The sequence below is a fragment of the Amblyomma americanum genome, chromosome 1 (assembly GCF_052857255.1).
Source record: "Amblyomma americanum isolate KBUSLIRL-KWMA chromosome 1, ASM5285725v1, whole genome shotgun sequence".
Lineage (NCBI taxonomy): Eukaryota > Metazoa > Arthropoda > Arachnida > Ixodida > Ixodidae > Amblyomma > Amblyomma americanum.
Genome location: NC_135497.1, coordinates 180,327,465 through 180,333,320, shown reverse-complemented (window position 1 = coordinate 180,333,320; position 5,856 = coordinate 180,327,465). Strand labels below are relative to the sequence as shown.

Here is a 5,856-nt window from a genome sequence, read left to right as displayed (position 1 = left end):
CTAGTTCAGACAACTGACGGACTGGAGAAAGTAATCGCATACGCTAGCTGTTCCCTGTCCAAGGCCGAGGCTAATTATTTGACAACTAAGGAGGAGTGCCTTGCGATCATCTGGGCTACGTCGAAATTCCGCCCCTACCTGTACGGACGACCGTTCAAGGCGGTCAGCGATCACCACGTACTGTTCTGGCTTGCCAGTTTTAAGGTCCCCTCCGGCCGCCTCGCTCGATGGAGCCTGCGCCTCCAAGGGTTTGACGCCGTCGTCGTTTTCAAGTCCGGACGTAAGCACCCTGATGCAGACTGGAAGACACGAGCCCCTGTCGATGCACCGCCGCCGGACTACCAAGAGGAAGCCTTCCTGCCACCCATCAGCTCCAGCTCTTTTGCACAGCAGCAACGCTCGGACCCCGACCTAAAACGCCTCATAGAGTACTTAGAAGGCAAGATTTCTTCACCCCCGGCTCGTTCAAGTGAGGGTTGTCTTCGTTCTGTCTACAGAATGATGTACTCGTGAAGAACTTCGCAGCGAACAAAACAGCCTAACTCCTTTTTGTACCTGCAAGTCTGTGCGAAGAAGTTCTTCGGGTTTCACACGACGAGCCGACAGCTTGATTTATTTCCACGGTCAAGCAATAAAATTTCAGTTGCAAGTCAGCGCCCGTCTAGGTGTCTTCCTGCAGTCCTCGTCCGAATTCGTGCTTCAGGAAAATGTTGTACTAACTCGCCCAAGTATCCGTTTTAACGTCCGCTTTTACAGCTGGACAACTCGGGTTTTCTCGCACCCTCCGCCGCATTCAGGACAAGCACTACTGGCCCCGACTGTCTGCCGATGTCGCACATTATCTAAAAACCTGCCGAGATTGTCACGACGAAAGACCCCTCCCATCCAACCAGCAGGACTTCTGAACACTACTGAACTCCCCGCAACGCCCTTTCATGAGATCGGTGAGGGCTTGCTTGGCCATTTCAAAAGTCAACGTTTGGAAAAAAGTTGATCGTCATAGCGACCGACTACCTGGCACGCTACGCCGAAGCAAAATACTTACCGAACGGAACAGAAGTAGAAGTGGGCAAATTTTTCGTAGAGTGCATTCTTCTGCGACACGGCGCCCCCGACGTGGTCATCACGGACAGAGGAACAGCATTCATGGCGCAACTGATGCAAGCCATCCTGCGTTACAGCCAAACCAGCCACCGGAGGCCAGCTGCATATCATCCGCAGACCAACGGACTGACCGAGCGCCTTTACAAAACCATTGCCGATATGCTCGCCATGTATGTCGATGCCGAACACAAAACCTGGGACGTCATCCTGCATTACGTCGTCTTCGCCTATACAACACCGCAGTGCAGGCGACCACACAGATGACGCCATTTAGACTCGTCCATGGCGGGGAGGCCACGACCCCGCTAGACGCCATGCTGTCCAACGTTACCGATGATGCCTCGTATGAAGAACAACAGAAGTCCCGACTCTCAAGTGGTCGCTGTATTTTTTAAACCAAAATATTCCATGTCTTCTGTCTGCCGCAGCTAGCCGGCCAGCAGCTCCTTCGTCTCTGCACACAATACAGAAAAACGGGTGGTTCAGATCGTGTTTTCGAATGTCTCTTTGGACACATGTAAATTCAACGTTGGAAAATATAGCAAGGGGAATCTGTTACCGTTCTTCTGGCACAGGTTTTCCTTGGTGTCTTTGACGCCATGATCTGTTTCATGAAGAACAAAAGTGCCCACTCTCAAGTGGTGGCTGAATTTTTAGAGCAAAAATATTCCTTGTCTTCTCTCTGCCGACGCTAGCCGTCTTGCAGCTCCTTCGTCTCTGCAAAAAAATACAGAAATACGGATGGTAATGAATTGTTTTGGAATGTCTCTAAGGGCACTGGAAAGTGCAATGTTGCAAAATAAAGCAACGCGAATCTATTACCATTGTTCGGGCTCAGGATTTTCCTGGGTCTGCTTGACGCTATTATGCGTTGCATGAAGAACAACAGAAGTGCCGACTCTCAAGTGCTCACTGAATTTTTGGAACAAAAATATTCATTCTCTTCTCTCTGCCGAAGCTAGCCGCCTTGCAGCTCCTGCGTTTCTGCAATCAGTACAGAAAAACGGATGGTTCCTATAGTGTTTTGGAATGTCTCTTAGGACGCATGTAAATGCATTGTTGAAAAATATAGCAAAGGGAATCTCTTACCTTTCTTCTGGCCCAGGTTTTCTTGGGTGTCTTTGACGCCATGATGCGTCGCATGAATAACAACAGAACTCAGTGAATTTTTTAAACAAAAATATTTCATAACTTCTGTCTGCCGAAGTGCCGCCTTGCGGCTCCTGCGTCTCTGCAAACAATGTAGAAAAACAAATGGTTCAGTGTTGTGTTTTGGAATAATCTCTAAGGGTACTATTAAATACAATGTTGGAAAATATAGTAAAAGGAATCAATTACCATTTTTCTGGACCATGATTTTCCTGGGTCTGCTTGACACCATGATCTGTCGCATGAAGAACAACAGAAGTGCCGATTCTCAAATGGTCGCTGAATTTTTAAAACAAAAATATTCCTTGTCTTCTCTCTGCCGAAGCTAGCCGTCTTGCAGCTCCTTGGTCTCTGCAAAAAAATACAGAAATACGGATCGTAAAGAATTTTGTTTTGGAATGTCTCTAAGGGCACTGTGCAAGGTTGCAAAATAAAGCACCGCGAATCCATTACCATTGTTCGGACTCAGGTTTTTCCTCTGTCTGCTTGACGCCATGATGCGTCGCATGAAGAACAACAGAAGCCCCGACTCTAAAGAGGTCGAAGAATTTTTAAACAAAAATATTGCACGTCTTCTGTCTGCCGCAGCTGGCCGGCCAGCAGCTCCTTCGTCTCTGCAAACAATGCAGAAAAACGGATAGTTCAGATTGTTATGAAATCTCTCTTTGGACACATGTAAATCCAGTGTTGGAAAATATAGCAAAGGGAATCTATTACTGTTTTTCTGGCACAGGTTCTCCTTGGTGTCTTTGACGCCATGATGCGTCGCATGAAGAACAACAGAAGTCCCGACTCTCAATTGGTCGCTGTATTTTTTAAACAAAAATATTCCATGTCTTCTGTCTGTCGCAGCTAGCCGGCCAGCAGCTCCTTCGTCTCTGCAAACAATACAGAAAAACGGGTGGTTGAGATTGTGTTTTGGAATGTCTATAAGGACACATGTAAATGCAATGCTGGGAAATATAGCAAAGAGAATCTATTACCGTTCTTCTGGCCCAGGTTTTCCTGGCTGTCTTTGATGTGATGATGCATCGCATGAAGAACAACAGAAGTGCCGACTGTAAACTGGTTGTTGAATTTTTTTAAACAAAGTTAATCCATGCCTTCTTTCTGCCGAAGCTAGCCGCCTTGCTGCTCCTTCGTCTCTGCAAAAAATACAAAAATACGGATGGTTCAGATTGTTTTGAAATCTCTCTTTGGACACATGAAAATGCAATGTTGGAAAATATAGCAATGGGAATCTATTACCGTTCTTCTGGCCCAGGTTTTCCTTGGTGTCTTTGACGCCACGATGCGTCGTATGAAGAGCAACAGAAGTGCCGATTCTCAAGTGGTCGCTGAATTTTTAAAACAAAAATATTCCTTGTCTTCTCTCTGCCGAAGCTAGCCGTCTTGCAGCTCCTTCGTCTGAAAAAATACAGAAATACGGATGGTAAAGAATTGTGTTTTGGAATGTCTCTAAGGGCACTTGAAAGTGCAAGGTTTCAAAATAAAGCACCGCGAATCTATTACCATTGTTCGGGCTCAGGAATTTCCTGGGTCTGCTTGACGCTATGATGCGTGGCATGAAGAACAACAGAAGTGCCGACAATCAAGTGGGGTTGAATCTTTTTAAAGAAAATAATTCCATGTCTTCTGTCTTCCGAAGCAAGCCGCCTCGCAGCTCCAGCGTCTCTGCAAACAATTCAGAAAAACGTATGATTCAGAATTGTGTTTTGGAACGTCTCTAAGGGCACTGGTATATGCAATGTTGCAAAAGAAAGGAATGCGAATCCATTACCATTGTTCGGCCTCAGGTTTTTCCTGTGTCTGCTTGACGCCATGATGCGTCGAATGAAGAACAACAGAAGTGCCGACTGTAAACTGGTTGTTGAATTTTTTTAAACAAAGTTAATCCATGTCTTCTTTCTGCCGAAGCTAGCTGCCTTGCAGCTCCTTCGTCTCTGCAAACAATACAGAAAAACGGGTGGCTCAGATTGTGTTTTAGAATGTCTATTAGGACACATGTAAATGCAATGCTGGGAAATATAGCAAAGAGAATCTATTACCGTTCTTCTGGCCCAGCTTTTCCCGGGTGTCTTTGACGCCATGATGCGTCGCATGAAGAACAACAGAAGTGGCAACTTTCAAGTGCTCTCTGAATTTTTAGAACAAAAATATTCTGTCTTCTCTCTGCCGAAGCTAGCCGCCTTGCAGCTCCTGCGTCTCTGCAAACAGTACAGAAAAACGGTTGGTTCCGATTGTGTTTCGGAATGTCTCTTAGGACACATGTAAATGCAATGTTAAAAAATATAGGAAAGGGAATCTCTTACCTTTTTTCTGGCCCAGGTTTTCCTGGGTGTCTTTGACGCCATGATGCGTCCTATGAAGAACAACAGAAGTGCCGACTCTCAAGTGGTCGAAGAATTTTTAAACAAAAATATTGCACGTCTTCTGTCTGCCGCAGCTGGCCGGCGAGCAGCTCCAGCGTCTCTGCAAACAATACAGAAAAACGTATGGTTCAGAATTGTGTTTTAAAACGTCTCTAACGGCACTGGTATATGCAATGTTGCAAAAGAAAAGAACGCGAATCTATTACCATTGTTCGGACTAAGAATTTTCCGTTGTCTGCTTGACGCCATGATGTGTCGCATGAAGAACAACAGAACTGCCGACTGTCAATTGGTTGCTGAATTTTTCTAAACAGAATTATTCCATGTCTTCTGTCTGCCGAAGCTAGCCGCCTTGCAGCTCCCGCGCCTCTGCAAACAGTACAGAAAAACGGATGGTTCCGATTGTGTTTTGGAATGTCTCTTAGGACACATGTAAATGCAGTGTTAAAAAATATAGGAAAGGGAATCTCTTACCTTTTTTCTTTCCGAGGTTTTCCTGGGTGTCTTTGACGCCATGTTGCGTCCTATGAAGAACAACAGAAGTGCCGACTCTCAAGTGGTCGAAGAATTTTTAAACAAAAATATTGCACGTCTTCTGTCTGCCGCAGCTGGCCAGCCAGCAGCTCCTTCGTCTCTGCAAACAATACAGAAAAACGGATGGTTCAGATTGTGTTTTGAAATCTCTCTTTGGACACATGTAAATGCAATGTTGGAAAATATAGCAAAGGGAATCTATTACCGTTCTTCTGGCCCAGGTTTTCCTTGGTGTCTTTGACGCCACGATGCATCGTATGAAAAATAAGAGAAGTGCCGACTCTCAAGTGGTCGCTGAATTTTTAAAACAAAAATATTCCTTGTCTTCTCTCTGCCGAAGCTAGCCGTCTTGCAGCTCCTTCGTCTGAAAAAATACAGAAATACGGATGGTAAACAATTGTGTTTTGAAATGTCTCTAAGCGCACTTGAAAGTGGAAGGTTTCAAAATAAAGCACCGCGAATCTATTACCATTGTTCGGGCTCAGGATTTTTCTGTGTCTGCTTGACGCCATGATGCGTCGCATGAACAACAACAGAAGTGCCGACTATCAACTGGTTGTTGAATTTTTTATACAAAATAATTCCATGTCTTCTGTCTTCCGAAGCTAGCCGCCTCGCAGCTCCAGCGTCTCTGCAAACAATACAGAAAAACGTATGATTCAGAATTGTGTTTTGGAAGCTAGCCGCCACGCAGCTC

At 45.4% G+C, this 5,856-nt stretch overlaps 1 long non-coding RNA gene across 1 annotated transcript; it reads right to left on the bottom strand.

The window, feature by feature from the left end:
- Nucleotides 1-2,210: 2,210 nt before the first annotated feature.
- Nucleotides 2,211-4,985, bottom strand: LOC144093933 (uncharacterized). The gene is made up of 3 exons (XR_013306358.1): nucleotides 4,832-4,985; nucleotides 2,443-2,604; nucleotides 2,211-2,335 (listed from the first exon to the last, which is right to left on the bottom strand). It is a non-coding gene; the product is annotated as an uncharacterized LOC144093933 (long non-coding RNA).
- Nucleotides 4,986-5,856: the final 871 nt, after the last annotated feature.